Here is a 16975-nt window from a genome sequence, read left to right on the forward strand (position 1 = left end):
GCAGGAACATGTTTGGATAAACAAAGGGAAACACCAGGAGGTACCAGGCCTGGGGTAGGAGGATACCTTCTGGGGAAAGCAGTACAAGCTGGGCCCTGGAGGCCCCCCAAGAGCAGTTCAGTTTATTTCAGTTTGCCTGGGCTGACTTCAGCTGCAATACCTTTACATAATCCACTTCCTCTGCCCACAATTCTTCCTGGGCTTCTATGTCCTTCCAATCCATGTTCCTTCAAGTCTAATCCTCTACATCTTCAGAGCAGCCTTCTCCAGTTATTCTATTCAAATAAATGCCCTGGGCCAGCTCTGTGGCCTGGTAGTAAGGGAGCTGAATCTCACATGACTGACTATGTGGTTAAAATCCCTCCCCCTGTGGCTTGAAAGATACATCAAGCAGGACCAATAAATGGCATGATGGCTACATGACTAAACTCCCATGTACTCGACTGTAGTTCGAGTCCCAGACCCAGTGGCTTGAAACTCGTGCCGGGCAAATGTGTGTGCGCCCCAACACTCTGAGAGGAGTGTGAAAAAGAAGGGATTGTGGTGTGGCCAGCCCTCCTGGAGAAGGGGGTGGGAATTCTTGCTTTCTGTTTCTCTGCCTCTCTGGTGAGAACACATGCCCTATGGCAAGAATCTCTTGTAAAAAAATAAAAAATACATTGAGCACATATATGTGCGTGCCCCAGCTCCCAACAGGATGGAGATATAGAGAAGGGATTGCGGCATGACCATGTTCCACTGGGGGAGTGCTTTCCCCCTCTCCCTCTCTGTCTCTCTCTCTGGCAAGCTCATGTGCCCTCTGGCAAAAAATTTTTTAAAAAAATTTTAGCAAGCAATAGATAAACTTTGAATGAAAATACTAGATTTGAATAAATAAATACATGTCCTGTGTCATCCCCCACTGTCAATTATTTTCTATGGTAGCTAATTCTTTATTTCCTCTCAGTGCTTACCATAATTGGTTGCCATTTTATTTGTTACTTGCTTTCCAGTCTTCCTCTCTGCTCCAGGAAGGCAGGAACTGTGTCTGTCTTCTCAGTTACTATAAATTCCAGGGCCTGATTATAACCGAGGTCTGGAACAGAACTGGTTCTGTCAGTACTTGCTGAATGCATGCACGAATATGGAGGAAACGTAAATGAATACACTGGTCGTTCCCTCTCCCACCGACTTGGACACCTCCTCCTCCTCACATTAACCCCACACCCTTTCCTTTAAAGGGAATTGCTGAGCTAAGGCAAGGGCCATACCTGCTTTCAGCGCCTGTCCCACCCCTCACACACACATCCTTTGGGAGGATGAGTGATTGGAACAGAACAAAGGAGTGATTGGGACAGAACAGACAAGTGGCTCAGAACACGCATTTACGTGTTTTTTTAAAAAGGGCCAGCTTTGGAGATGCAAAGTCTTTATTCCTAGAAAGGAAACCAGAATGGAATTAGGTGATTCATATCACAGGGGGCAAAGGTACTTATAAAGGTCGAACAAGCATCATTAACCACTGTGTAAAAGGTTTCTTTAAACCAATTCATTTAATGACACTCAAGGTGCAAACGAATTAATCCGCAGCTGAGATCATAGCTGGAGACGAGTGACAGCAGAGTTACTCCGGCCCCATCCCACATCCCAGCTGTGGACAATCCATAGCCTTACTGACCTTGGCAAGAAAAAAATATCAAAACGCAGTTGTGGGCAGCAGAGTCATGAGTTGAATGTGCCCTTCCCCCGGGAAGTGCAGGGAAAGTAAAGCTGACTCCTCAGGATGACTTCAAAGGGGCGAATGGTGCAATTCAGCGAGGAAAACAGGCACTCACACGATCATTAGGACAGCAGAATCTCCCAGAAGGCAATCCCTGGAAATAAAATGCCAAGCATTAGTACAAGTCATCAGAAAGCCTCTAGAGCAGGAATTTCCAGCTTGACAGAAACCATCCACTTAGTGTTCAAAGAGAAAAAGAAACCTCATCCCAATTCCTTAGACTTCTGTTCTTCCTGAGACTAGGGATTAATGAGTCAACTAAATGGTTCATTTGAAATTGATTTGATGTTCTTTAGCTCTGTGACCCTGTGTAAGTGGCACGACCTCTCTGGGTCTCTATATCCTTCTATAGAGTGGAAATAGTTGTAGCACCTGCCATGTAGGGCTATGTAAAGAGGAAGTCAATTATAATAGATTTAAGTGATTACAACAGTGTCTGACACATAGTAAATGCTATTGATATTTTTTGGGGGGGAAACACCGTATGTTTATAAGAAATATGCCCATGAGGCTTTAGCATACATACGTAACATCACATATGATATCAGTTTGCTTTCCTGTTTCTGCCCTGGAACAGCCTGAGGGCAAGGAGTCAGTTTTTTGTTCTGCATACTTCAATATAAGAAAATGGCCTGGCCAATGAGAAGCACCAAATAAATCATTGGATCGGTAAATAAATATTCCTCCGAGGTTAGAAAATAAATACACAGTCTTTACTCTTGAAGAACTCGGAGTCCAGTGGAGAGGAAAATACTCAACAGAATCCCATGATTAGACCAGGCCTGCACGCCCCAAATCCTGAGAGGAGAGTGGAAGAGAAGGGATTGCGGAAAGCTGAGAAAAAGTTAGCCAGATAAAGGAAGCTGGAAGGAGAAGGCAGTGGCACGGCACTAATGCAAGGTTCTGAGGCTGACCAGCATGGGAAGAGTCCAGGTTCATGTTCGAAGACCTCACTAAGCACTCTGGGCACACACGTGCCCATGACCTGGCACTGGCTGAAGCGGAGGTGCATCACAGTGTCAAGACCCTCCCGGAGGTGCCCCCAACTTTTCTCCTTGTGTGTGTGTGTGTGTGTGTGTGTGTGTGTGTGTGTCTCAGAAGAAAGAAATTACTCTGTCTCTGCTATGAATGTCACAGCTCTTTTTTGTCTAGGCAGAGACTAGGGAGAATCAAGGCAATATTTCTTCTCTCTGCCTGGTTTGTGGTGATTCTGTGTGCTGTGACTAGGGGAAAAGAGAAGAGTTTCTGTTTTAGTTATTTTGGTTGTCCAGGAGATAAGTCACAGTTAAAAAAGAGGTAAAAAATGGGGACTGAGGGGGATAGTATGTCACATGGCCCAACTGCTACTACAGGACTGTCTTTGAAAGTCTGTACCCAGGGAGATGAGGACCAGTAGCTGAGAGGGACATTTTACTGTTGAGACATGGGGGACCCTGGACAAAAGTATTAATTTGGGGTCTCAAATGACAAACTGTGGCATGAAATGGAACCATTCTCCACACAACTTTGCTGAGAACCCAGCAACACACAGGTCCCTGAGACCTCGGGGTTAGGGGCATGCTGCAGGGAGCCACCCTGGTATACATGTTGGTCTCCTCACATGAGTATGGCTGGCAGAGAAAGCAGCGAGGCCACCTGAATGGTGCCAATGGCACAGAAATCTCTGAGGGAGGCCATGGAGCTTGGCAGGGGCTGGTGCTTTCTCCAGGAGGGCATAGGTATAGATGAGCAATCCGTGGATGCCTGAAGACCGAGGCATCTCTAGGCCAAGAGACCGCCCTGTAAGCTGATGCGTTGGGGCCTACCATTGTATCTTGGATATTAATCTAAAGGGAAACCGACCCAAAGTAGATAAAAGCATAGATTTAAGAGCCAGATGACCCAGGTTGGAGTCCCACTGTGGCTCTCAGCAAGCTACTGAACATCTCTGAGTTTTATTTTTCCTCATTCACAAATTGGAAATAATATGCTTATTTCAGAAGGTTGTTGTGAGTATTCTGAGAATTAGTGTATGAAAAGTACTTTCACAAACCTGACACATAAGCACCAAGGAACTGTTGAAAAAATGTTTTACCAGGACCAGCGGATGGTACAATGGTTACATAGCTGGACTGCCACATAGTTGACTGCAGTTCGAGACCCAGTGGCTTAAAACTCATGTCAGGTGCCTGTGTGAGTGTGCCCAAAATCCTGAGAGGAGAATGGAAGAGAAGGGATTGCAGCGTGGCCATCCCCCTTGGGGGGTGATTTCTCTCTGTCTCTCCATTAAGTCACATACCCGATAGCAAAAATATTTCTACAAAAAAAGGTTTACCTTCTGAGGTTGATGCCTGAAACAAACTTGTTATACATACTGCCCGAGATGGCACTCACCTTCTCAACTGTCATATACTGAAAAATTCTAGTTATTAACATTTCTTTCAGCCCAGCGTTAGTGGCACAAAGCAGGAGTGTGCGACTATGTAGTGGCCAAGGCCATACCGGAGGCTCAGCTTCAGTTCCCACTGAACATGCTGGGCATGGTGGCGCATGCTTGTCATCCCTCCTGAGAAGCTGGGAGAGGACTGAGACACAGCAGTACACATTATTGGGTCAATAATATCTTCTCTCCCTTCCTCCATCTCTTTCTCTCTCTGCCTCTCATAAAAATGTTATTTTTTTTTTTTTAAATTTACTGTAACGTTCTTACCAGAGACGGGGCAGGGGGAGTGATAAATCACTCCCAGAGGGGATGGTCACGCTGCAATTCCTTCTCCTCCATTCTCCTCTCAAGATTTAGGGCACGCACACACACATGCCTGGTGTGTGTGTTTTTTAAGCTACCACGTCCAGGACTCAAACCAGGCAGCCACCCATGTGGGACCCAGCCACCTTCACCGCCATGTCACCAGCTGGCCTATTTTTTTTTTTTTTAATCTCTCTGGTATCATGGCAATCTGCCTCCTTGCAACTTCTCCATATTAGTTCCAATTTTTCTCGGAGACATTCCTTTTCCATATAAAGAAACCTTTTCATGTACGCAGCTCATTGAGACAACTCTCAGGATCTCCCTGAGTTTTCTCATCTTCAGGCTAAGCAGCCCCAGGTCCTTCAACCACTCCCCAGACAACCAGCCCCCAGACCTCTGTCCATCCCCACCTACTACCTCCACATGCACTTCGGATCGTCAGCATCGGGGAGGCACTGGACTCCGAGAGGGCAGCCTCAGGGCTGTCCATGAGGGCCCGCTCCCAAATGAACACGCTGCTCAGAGGAAAATGTCAGATTAACCTGTTTCTAACTAATTTTGTTTGGGAGAGCAAAGGAAAGGGGCTTTCCAAAATGAGACTAGGATTTTATCTAATCTGTTCCTCTGAAATAGAGATGGATAACCAGCTGGGCCACAGTGAGGCCAGCTGGGAAGGGTAACCCTGTCCAGGGATGTGAGCCTTGTGCTGGCTTCTTCTCTGTGGAGGTGAGAAGGAAAAGCTGGTTTTCCCAGTAGAGATACATCTATGGAAAAAAGAGTGAAACCTTGCCTTGCATTTGGCACAGGCCCTTCATCATCCCCAGAGGGGAAACGCACCCCTCATTCCATTTTCACTGTTTGAATCCGTGTGATTATTGTCTGTCTCTCACCTTCAGGCATGAGGCTGCCAGATGTAAGCATCTCCGGGTCTCACTGGCGCTGACTTTCTGAATTATTTTCCTTTTTGGATCTAGGGAGGTGGAGGAACAGAAGGTAGGAAGGGTTACAGAAAATGTCATCTTGGGACCAGCAGTTAGCGTAATGGCTATGTCGCTGGACTCCCATGTAGTCGACCATGGTTCGAGTCTCAGACCTGGTGGCATAAACTCATGCCGGGCACATGTATGTGCGTGCCCAAGATCCCGAGAGGAGAATGGAGGAGAAGGGATTGAGGCATGGCCATCCCCTGGGAAGCGGGGTGATTTCTCGCTTTCCGTCTCTCTGTCTCTGTCTTTCCAGCGAGCACACGTGCCCTATATCAAAAACCTCTCAAAAAGAAAAGAAAAGAAAATGTCATCTTTGGTCTCAATCAGACTTTGTTCTCTGTAGAATGACAGTTGGAAACTCCCTTCAGTTGCTTTTTGTTGGGTCATATTTAATGAAGATTATGCCCAAAGACTGTTTTGGAAATAAGGGATCCTCATTTCTTTCATTAAAAAAATATTTCCCCCATTATAAAAGACCTGCTCATCAAAGGGAAAAAAACATCAACCGTGGTCTATCATCTAAAAGCAATCTGCATAAACTTTAGTGGATTTTTTGCCGCAGTGTATGTCAGAGCTTCTTATCTCTTTTCCAAATAAACATAATTTATAATATTCAACTCTGAATCTTCCATGCATATTATGGACATCACTTTAATTAGTATATACTTCACACAAATATATTTTAACGGTTTTATTGAGGTATCATTTACATACAGTAGAACTCACCCATTTAAAGTGAACACTTCAACAGTCTTAGTATAAAAACAAAGTGGTGCAAACATCCCCGATTTTAGAACAATTTCATTATCCCTAAGTAAACCTCATACTCATGAGTAATCACTGCCCGTTTCTTCCCCCACCTTATTCTAGACCCTAGGCAACCACTAAGGTACTTCCTGTCTCATAGCTTTGCTTATTCTAGGCATTTTGTGTAAGTGGAGTAATATTAGTAGTTTTATTTTTAAAGTTTATTTATTTATTTATTTATTTATTTATTTATTTATTTATTTATTTATTCCATGAGCAAGGAGCAGACAGCTCCCCCAACAAGGGGTCTTGGCATCGTGGATACCACTGGCCTCACCAGTCCTGGATCATGGGCATGCACATGCCCAGCATATTCAGTGAGGTGTCTAGATGTAAGCTTAGAACCTCACCCTGTGTGTCTGCCTTGCAGAGAGATGTGTTTTACTGCTGTGCCACTGTCCAGCTCTCTAGTATGTGCTTATTGTGACTGGTTTCTTTCGCATAGCATAATTTTTTTTCAAAGCTCATTCATGTTGTAGCATATATCAGTATTACACTCTTTTTCATTGCCAAGTAATACTCTATTATGTGCATACATTACATTTTATTTATCCATTCATCAACTGAGAGACATCTGGGTTTGTTTCCACTTTTTTGTTTGTTTGTTTGTTTTGCTATAGGGCACATGTGCTTGCTGGAGAGAGAGAGAGACAGAATCCATTCTTCAGAAATTACCCTGCAGGAGGGGATGGTCATGCTGCAATCTCTTCTCCTCCATTCTTTTCCTGTGATTTTGGGCCTGCAGGCACACGCACCCAGCATAAATTTTGAAGCCATTGGGTCTGCGACTCAAACTGGTCGGCTACGTGGGAGTCTGGCAATGTAAACATTATGCCATTTGTGGAATTGCCATACTGCTTTCCAAAGTGATTGCATGCACCATTTTACACTTCCACCAGTGGTATACAAGAGCTCTAATTTTTCACATAGTTATCAGAACTCATTATCTGAATTTTCTAGTATAGCCATGCTAGTAGATGTGAAATAGTATTTCAATGTGTGTGTGTGTGTGTGTGTGTGTGTGTGTGTGTGTGTTTAAGAGAGATTTCTGCTATAGGGTGCTTACTTTGGTGAAATGTCCATTCAGAATTTTTGCCCATGCTACTTAGATTAGTTTCTTTCTATTTTTGAGTTGTAAAAGGTTTTTAAAATATATATTTTATGGATGCAAATCCATTATTAGATACTTTGCAAATACTTTTTCCAATTCCATGAATTGTCTTTTCACTTTTTTTGATGGTGTTTGTCTCAGTCCATTGTGGTGCTGTTAACAGAAATACCTGAGACAGTGAATTTAAAAGAATAGAGGTTTATTGCACTCATGGTTCTGGCCATGTAGAAGGTCCAAAGGCATTGCAAAACGGAGGCAGGCAGAATCTTGAGTCTAGAGCTGTCTAGGAGTTTTTGCCTGTCCTATCCACCCATCTCCTCTTTTTTTGGGGGGAGAGGTTTTCGCTATAGGGCGCATGCGCTCGCCAGACAGACAGAGAGAGACATAGAGACAGAAAGCGAGAAATCACCCCCCGCCCAGGGGGGATGGTCACACTGCAATCCCTTCTCCTCCATTCTCCTCTCAGGATCCTGGGCATGCACGCACACACACCCGGCATGAGTTTTAAGCCACTGGGTCTGGGATGCGAACCGCGGTCGACTATGTGGGAGTCCAGAGACATAGCCATTATGCTAACTGCTGGTTCCCCTATCTCCTCTTATAAACCCACTAGAACTCAGTCAAAGGGGCACTGCACTAATGATCCTCTTAAACACAAAGATCCTACCCCAGGATACCATGAACTGTTAAGTTTTCATCTAACACCTCTACAATACAGTGAAGTCCCAAGACATGAATTTTGGAAGGATATACAAACTATAGCTGTATTCTTTGAAGCACAAATGTTAGTAACTTTGATAAAGTCAAAATTATCTATTTTTGTTGTTGCTTGTGCTTTTGGTATTACAGCTTAGAAGGTTTTGCCTAACCCAAGATCACAAACATTTACTCCTATATTTTCTTTTTAAAGGTTTATAGTTCTAGGTTTTACATTTAGGTCTATGATCCATTTCGAGTTAATTTTTATGTATAGTGTGAAGGGGTCCAATTGCATTCTTTTGCATGTGGATGAAATGTCTTTTTTAATGGCTATAAACTATGCCTTCAACTTGAAATAATTTTTATTTTTCCAACTTTGGAGCTGTTACAATAAATTGTGTAAAGACTACATCTAGAATTAACTTATTCATATAAATCAATAAAACCTAGCAAAATCTATAAAAGTGTATCTAATGACCAGCCAATAGTGTGGTGATTGAGGCAGCAGGACCCCACATGACCAACTGTGCAATTCAAGTTCTAGACCTAGAGGCTTGAAAAACACAGCAGGAGTGTGTGCATGTATGCCCAAAATCCCAAAAGGAGAAATGGAGGTGAGGGGATTGCAGCAAAACCATCCCCATGGAGGAATGTGCTCACTCTACCTCTCTCTCCCTGGCCAGCACAAGTGACCTCTAGCCAAAAAGAAAAAAAAAAATTTAAAGGGTATATAAATTAAACTATCAAGTCAAAGACAATAAACACTTTAAAGGTTCTTTGACTATGTCACCACATTACTTTTTCAAGTGATTTTGCTAATTTACATTGCCTCCAACAATATATGAGAAAGCCTATGTTTTGCCATCATGGCAAGAGAGCTATTTTTTAATCCTTCTTTGGCAAACATTTTCCTCACTAGTTTGTTTTTCTAGTTGTATTTCTTATTCTCTGAACTTCCTGATTCTACCCTCTTCCATGTTTATCCATTTCCCTTGTCCCTTTGTCTGAACTCCTTATATAGCCTGTCTCAAGGCTTAGCTTCCTCTACCATTCATCCTCCTGCAGTGTACAGATCCAAAGTTCTTGCTAGAGCATTTGAATCATCTGCCTTCACAGTGAGAACTTTCAAAGACTTAAGTTAGAATTTTTTTAACCATGTTCAAACATCTTTTTACCAGCTGTTTCCACTCCTAAAAGTGCTCATAATGAAATATTTTTATGACTGGCTCTTCCTTATCTTTTGGCTCAGTTCAAATAACACCTCCTCAGACCACCCAAACTAAAATTAGAGGCTTCTTTCTCACAGTTTACTCTGATTATGTGACTTGGCTTTATGATCTCCTCAGCACTTACACCTACCTGAAATTCTCTTGCTTTATTATTTTTTAAAGAATTATTTGATTTAATTTTACTTATTTATTTATAATCTGGCCAGAGAGGGATGGTGGGGGTAGGTCTGGGACTTGAACTGTGGTCGGCCATGTAGAAGTCCAGTATCCTTAACCACCAAGCTGTCCCCTTGCTTTACTATTAGTTTGCTTGTTTATTGTCTTTCTCTTCCCTTAGAATAGAAGCTTGCTAAGGGTAAGGACATTATCTGTCATGTTCACTTTTATGTCCCCAGTACTTGGCATGTAGGAAGTGCTCAAGAAGTGTTTTTGCTGAGTAAATGAAGAAATTACTAAGTTATAAATGAAACATAGTCATTTGCTCCTCATTTTATGTTATGTAATGCATATGCTTTTAGAAAGTGAAGTTCAAGGGACCAGCAGTTGGCGTAATGGCTATATCGCTGGACTTCCCTATAGTCAACCGCGGTCCGAATGCTGGACCCAGTGGGTTAAACTCACGCCGGGAGCATGTGTGTGTGCCCAAGATGCCAAGAGGAAAATGGAGAAGGGACTGCGGTGTGGCCATCCCCCCTGCCAGGGGGTGATTTCTTGCTTTCTGTCTCTCTGTCTCTCTGTCTTTCTGGCAAGGAGGTGAGGGGATTGCAGCAAAACCATCCCCATGGAGGAATGTGCTCACTCTACCTCTCTCTCCCTGGCCAGCACAAGTGACCTCTAGCCAAAAAGAAAAAAAAAAATTTAAAGGGTATATAAATTAAACTATCAAGTCAAAGACAATAAACACTTTAAAGGTTCTTTGACTATGTCACCACATTACTTTTTCAAGTGATTTTGCTAATTTACATTGCCTCCAACAATATATGAGAAAGCCTATGTTTTGCCATCATGGCAAGAGAGCTATTTTTTAATCCTTCTTTGGCAAACATTTTCCTCACTAGTTTGTTTTTCTAGTTGTATTTCTTATTCTCTGAACTTCCTGATTCTACCCTCTTCCATGTTTATCCATTTCCCTTGTCCCTTTGTCTGAACTCCTTATATAGCCTGTCTCAAGGCTTAGCTTCCTCTACCATTCATCCTCCTGCAGTGTACAGATCCAAAGTTCTTGCTAGAGCATTTGAATCATCTGCCTTCACAGTGAGAACTTTCAAAGACTTAAGTTAGAATTTTTTTAACCATGTTCAAACATCTTTTTACCAGCTGTTTCCACTCCTAAAAGTGCTCATAATGAAATATTTTTATGACTGGCTCTTCCTTATCTTTTGGCTCAGTTCAAATAACACCTCCTCAGACCACCCAAACTAAAATTAGAGGCTTCTTTCTCACAGTTTACTCTGATTATGTGACTTGGCTTTATGATCTCCTCAGCACTTACACCTACCTGAAATTCTCTTGCTTTATTATTTTTTAAAGAATTATTTGATTTAATTTTACTTATTTATTTATAATCTGGCCAGAGAGGGATGGTGGGGGTAGGTCTGGGACTTGAACTGTGGTCGGCCATGTAGAAGTCCAGTATCCTTAACCACCAAGCTGTCCCCTTGCTTTACTATTAGTTTGCTTGTTTATTGTCTTTCTCTTCCCTTAGAATAGAAGCTTGCTAAGGGTAAGGACATTATCTGTCATGTTCACTTTTATGTCCCCAGTACTTGGCATGTAGGAAGTGCTCAAGAAGTGTTTTTGCTGAGTAAATGAAGAAATTACTAAGTTATAAATGAAACATAGTCATTTGCTCCTCATTTTATGTTATGTAATGCATATGCTTTTAGAAAGTGAAGTTCAAGGGACCAGCAGTTGGCGTAATGGCTATATCGCTGGACTTCCCTATAGTCAACCGCGGTCCGAATGCTGGACCCAGTGGGTTAAACTCACGCCGGGAGCATGTGTGTGTGCCCAAGATGCCAAGAGGAAAATGGAGAAGGGACTGCGGTGTGGCCATCCCCCCTGCCAGGGGGTGATTTCTTGCTTTCTGTCTCTCTGTCTCTCTGTCTTTCTGGCAAGCTGATGCGCCCTGTACCAAAAAAAAAAAAAAAAAAAGGAAAGAAAGAAAGTTAAGCTTAAGTGGGAAATTTAAAAAGTAAGCCAAAAATCATATTTTAAATCTATTTTTAATTAAACCTATTTTTCAAAATTAAGCTATACTGAGACCATTAAGCCAAAAATCATCTTAAATCTATTTTCAATTAAAACTATTTTTCAAAATTAAGCTATACTGAGACCAGCAGATGGTTACATCATTGGACTCCCACATGGCTAACCATGGTTTGAGTCCTGGACCCGATGGCTTCAAACTCAAGTCATATGTATGCGCATGCGTGCCCAAAATCTGGTGAGGGGAATGGAGGAGAAAGGATTGCGGTGTGGCCATTCCCCCTAGGGAGTGATTTCTAGCTTTCTGTATCTGTCTCTCTCTGTCTTAATGGTGAACATACATACTCTATAGCAAAAAATCTCTCTCTAAAAAAAAAAAAATTAAACTATATTAAATCAATTGAACTTAGAACATTGAAATGTTTTAGGACAACCCTGTCCAAACGCCACTAGCCACCTGTGCCTAATGAACATTTAAAACGTGGCTAGTCCAAAATGCCACATTCTGTAAACATAAAATAAGCACCAGATTTTGAAGACATTATATGCAAAAATAATGTAAAATATCTCAATAATATTTTTAGATTAAAATGATATTTGGGGGCCAGCCCCATGGCCTGATGGTAAAGGGAGACAGCTTCCACGTAGCTGACCATGCGATATGAATCCTGGCTCCGGTGGCTTGAAAAACACAGTGAGCACATGTGCATGTGTGTTCAAAATCCCAAGATTGCAGCAGGACCATACCCCACTTTCTCCATCTCCCACTCTTTGTCTCTCTGTCTCTTTCTAGCAAGCATACATGCTCTTGACAAATTTTTTAAAAATTATATTTTGGATAGATTGAATTAAAATATATTATTAAAGTTAATTTTACCCGCTTCTTTTTACTTTTTTCAAATGTAGCTATTAGAAAAAATTTAAATTACTCTATGGCTTTTATTTCTAATGGACAGTTCTGCTCTAAGGTAACTAACCATTTAAAAGAATTCTATTATGACAAGTTTTGATAAGCTAATTTATTATTTTACCTTTTAGGATGAGGTAGTAAGGGAGGGTTGAACTAACACCAATTTAGGAGATCAGGCAGGCTGGGTCTGAATCCTGCCATGTCATTAACTATCAGTGTGACTAAAGTAAGTCTTTGAACTACTCTGGGCAAGAAGGTCCTCATTTGTTCAATGGATGGGATTTAAAAAGATGAGGTCTAGGGGCATGGCAGGTGGTGTGGTGCTTAAGGGACCTAGACTCCCATATGGCTGACCATAGTTCGAGTCCCGGACCTGGCGGCTTGCTTTCTCACTTTCTCTTTCTTTCTCTCTTTCTCTCACTCTCTCACTCTGTTCCTCTGTGGTCAAATTAAAAATAAATAAAGTTAAATAAAATAATTCTTTACAAAAAATAAGATGAGGTCTAAAGGCTCTTTTTGTAATAGTGACCCCATTTTTAATCTTTTTAACCTAATTTCATCAGGTTGGCTTAGAGCAGTGTATAGCTATATAGTGTGATAGAGATTGTCTTCCTTCAGAGAATCAAAGTCTGTCCCATACCCAGCTGTGTAAGTATGAAGACGCTCGTTTGACAGAAAAGGTCTCCTGTAAACTTGAGAAGCAGATAGGACATGTCTTTGTAACTCCTCTAACATCTTCTCTGTCTCCATTCTTTGAGACTTCAAAAGAGAGGCTTTCTCCTCCTTTCCAAGATAATTACGGCTTATACTTGCATCCACCTTTTTCTGTGCACCATAACGTTTTTGGTCCTTTGCTTTCCCCTGGAAATATACCAATCCTATGTTCTAAGCTTCAAAGCTTTTCTGGTTGTCTCATTAATTAACTCAACTGTGCAAATAACACATTTATGTCTGATAAAGAATTGACATGCATTACCTCATATTAGCTCACATAAGCCCTGAGAGATAGCTATCACTGGCATCTCTAAAGTACAGGTGAGAAACCTGAGGCACACAGAAGCTAAGTACCTTGCCCAAAGCCACACAGCTATTCACGGGATGAGCAGGACTTTGACCCCAGGCCATCAGACTCCAGAGCCAATGGAGTCTGTTAGTTCATCTGATCCATGAGATCACATCACAGTGAAAGTGGTTGAATAAGGCCTGATATTACCATCCCAGATTAAAATGTAGACTTCAGCATTGACCTCAGCTTGATGTTGTGGCCAATTCTGGGCACCATGACAAGACTGCACAGGATGGAGGATCTATTTTGGGATCAGACGCCATTGTTTCCCTTCCTTAAAACATACTGCTTTGTTCTATATTGTATCTGGGCTAAACATGTGTAGACCTGGCACAGAGTAAGGACTCAAGAAATGTTGGTTTTCTCTCGCCATTTCCTTGGTCCCTGACAGATACTCTATCACATCAATACAGAACGAAGTAATGGTATATCAGATTCACTAATAGCACAATAACAAATGCTACCCCTGAGTACAGTCTATTGATAGACACTGGGCTAAGCACTTCACACACACTGCCTTGTAAACTCATACCCATCTTCCTACGGTCCGAGAAGTCAGTTCTTAAACACATAGTCAAATCACATGTCAAAACAACCTGGAAATAGATTCGTTCCCATAAACATCAGATCACCTTATTACTTCTCATGGACTGAATGGTCCAGTCACTTTAGGTTTCTCATTCTCCCCTAAAATATTCAGCCCAGGCATACCTCCCACCTAGAGTTGTTGTACCTGCTATTCCAAACACCTGTAACCTTCCCTATGTTTAGTTCACATCTCAGCCCAATTGTTACCATTTTGGAGGACTCTTCCTTGACAATCCCTTCAAAATAGCTTCCCTCATAAATCGTACCCTGTTTTGCTCATTGCACATACCACCCAATAGCCATGTTTATTGTCTGAGTCCATTTTGTGAAGTTGTAACAGAATATCTGAGACTGGGTAATTTATAATGAACAGGAATTTATTGGCTCACAGTGTTGGAGGTTAAGAAAATCAATATCAAAGTTCTAGAATCCAGTAAGGGGCTTTATGTGTCATCATGTAGTGGCAGAAGAGCAGAAGAACAAACAGAAGATGAGAGGGAAGAAGAAGGGGGGGGGATCAAACTCATCCTTTTATAATGAACCTGAGGACCAGCTGATAATATGGTGCTTAAGGCAACTGGATCCTACATGGCTGACTGTGCAGTTCAAATCCCATTTCTGGCAGCGTGAAAATCATGCCAGACATGTGTATGTATATGCCCAAAATCCTGAGAGGAAAATGTAGCAATTGTGCTATAGCCATCCCCCCAGAAGGTAATCTCTCGCTTTCCCTCTCTCACTCTCTGTCTCTCTCTGACAAGTGCATACATCCTATAGCAAACCAATGAACAAATAAACTAGATAGATAATAGATAGAGGATCAATATAGATAGATAGATAGTTAGATAGAAACAAACCTGATACTGTATACTTTACCTCTCTTGTGATAAAGGAATTAAACTATGCATGAGGTGAAACGCTTGTGGCTTGATCACCTTTAAAAAAGATCCCACTTCTTTTTATTTTTTCCTCTTTTTTTAGAGAGAGATGTTTGCTATAGGATGCATAAGCTCACCAGAGAGACAGAGAGAGAAAAAGAGACAGAAAGTAAGAACTCATCCCCAGGGAAGATGGCCATGCAGCAATCCTGTCTCCTCCATTCTCCTCTGGGGATTTTTGGTACACACCCACACATTCCTGACATGAGTTTAAGCCGCTGGGTCTGGGACTCAAACTGCAGTCCACTACATGGGAGTCCAGAGACATAGCCCTTACCCTCCCTGCTGGTCCTGCCCACTGTGTTTTTCAAGCAATACAGTTGTGTGTTGGGCGTGGTGGCACCTGCCCGATGGCAAAAACCTGTGGAGGCAAGAGGATTGCGGCATTGAGTCCATCTCTCTCTCTGTCTCTCTCAATACGCATCATTAAAAAAAAAAAATGGGACCAGCAGTTGGTGTAATGGTTATGTCACTGGACTTCCAAGTAGTTGAACGTGGTTCAAGTCCCGGATCCAGTGGCTTAAACTCACGCCAGCATGTGTGCATGTGTGCCCAAGATCCCGAGAGGAGAATGGAGGAGAATGGATTGCGGTGTGGCCATCCCCCCAGGGGGTCATATCTTGCTTTCTGTCTCCACCTCTCTCTGTATTTCTGGTGAGTACACACGCCCTATAGCAAAAACGTCTCCAAAAAAAGAAAAAGAAATGAAGTTTCAACATGAGGGCTGGCCCCATAGCTCAGGGGTTAAGAAACCTGGATCTTAGGGCCAGCAGGTGGCGTGAAAGATAAGGTGCTACATGCCACATGGCTGACTGTGCATTTTGATCCTGAACTGGGTGGCTTGAAAATCATGCCAGGTATGTGTACATGCGTGCCCAAGATCCCAAGAGGAGAATAGAGAAGGGATGGTGGTATGACCATCTCTGATAGAGGCAGGGAAGGGGATTTCTCACACACCGCCTTCTTTAGTGAGTGTGCATGTCCTATAACAAAAAACTAAAAGACAAAAACAAAACAAACAAAAGAGACTTGGATTCACATGGAAGACTATAGGTTGCATCCCAGCCTCAGCAGCTTGAAAAACATGCCAGGTGTGTGTACATGTGTGCCCAAAATATTGATGGGAAGCAAGAATGGAGGGAAAAATAATTGTGGTGTAGCCATGCCCCACTGGGATGTTCTGTCTCTCTCTCTCTTTCTCTCTGGGGTGAGCACACACGCCTTCTGGCAATAGACATTTTTTTCAACTTGAGATTGGAGGGGACAGATATTCAAACCCTAGAATTTATTGATTTACTTGTATTTTCTATTCAACTAGATCATTAGGAACATAAGAAAAGCATTGCTCACTGCTGCAGTGTTTATTTCCAGAACAATGAGTTGTACATTGCCGGTGCTCAAAAAGTATTTGTTCAAGAAAAGGAGAAAGAAAGAGAGGGAGAGAAAAAGGAAGAAAAGGCCAGCCAGCCATTTGGTGGTTAAGGTAGCTAAATCCCACATGGCCATATACAGTCTGAATCCCAGACCCAGCAGCTTGAAAAACATGCTGGGTACGATTGCATGTCCAAAAGCCCAATGGGAGAATGGAAGAGAAGAAATTAAGATGTGGCCTTCCCCCATGGGGGGGTGCTTTTTCACTTTTTCTCTCTCCCTGTCTTTCTCTTGGTGAGTGTATGCACCCTCTAATAAAAAAAAAATTTTTTTTTTTCATTTCACGGGAGTTAAGTAACTTGCTCGAGTTTATGTAGCGAACCAAGTAGCACAATAGAGCTATACATAGAGAACTCTTAAGCATGGCTGTCATGAAGTGACACCTCACACAAAACATTGGAATACTTCTTTGTGATGCTGTGATTTTTTTATTAAAAAAGGGGACTGGGACCAGCAGTTAGCATAATGGCTATGTCGCTGGACTCCCACGTAGTCAACTGTGGTTTGCGTCCTGG

General features: G+C 42.3%; 1 long non-coding RNA gene across 1 annotated transcript in view; it reads right to left on the reverse strand.

Moving 5' to 3' along the window:
- Positions 1 to 1418: 1418 nt before the first annotated feature.
- The window catches only part of LOC102468181 (uncharacterized), a 19342-nt gene continuing 3785 nt past the window's right edge, over positions 1419 to 16975 (reverse strand). Inside the window, exons 2-3 of the long non-coding RNA XR_337180.3 lie at positions 5378 to 5457; positions 1419 to 1853 (exon numbers count right to left, since the gene is read on the reverse strand). This is a non-coding gene — a long non-coding RNA (uncharacterized LOC102468181). The remainder of the gene's footprint in view (positions 1854 to 5377; positions 5458 to 16975) is intronic.

Source organism: Tupaia chinensis, unplaced genomic scaffold, assembly GCF_000334495.1.
Source record: "Tupaia chinensis unplaced genomic scaffold, TupChi_1.0 Scaffold144529_1, whole genome shotgun sequence".
Classification (NCBI taxonomy): domain Eukaryota; kingdom Metazoa; phylum Chordata; class Mammalia; order Scandentia; family Tupaiidae; genus Tupaia; species Tupaia belangeri.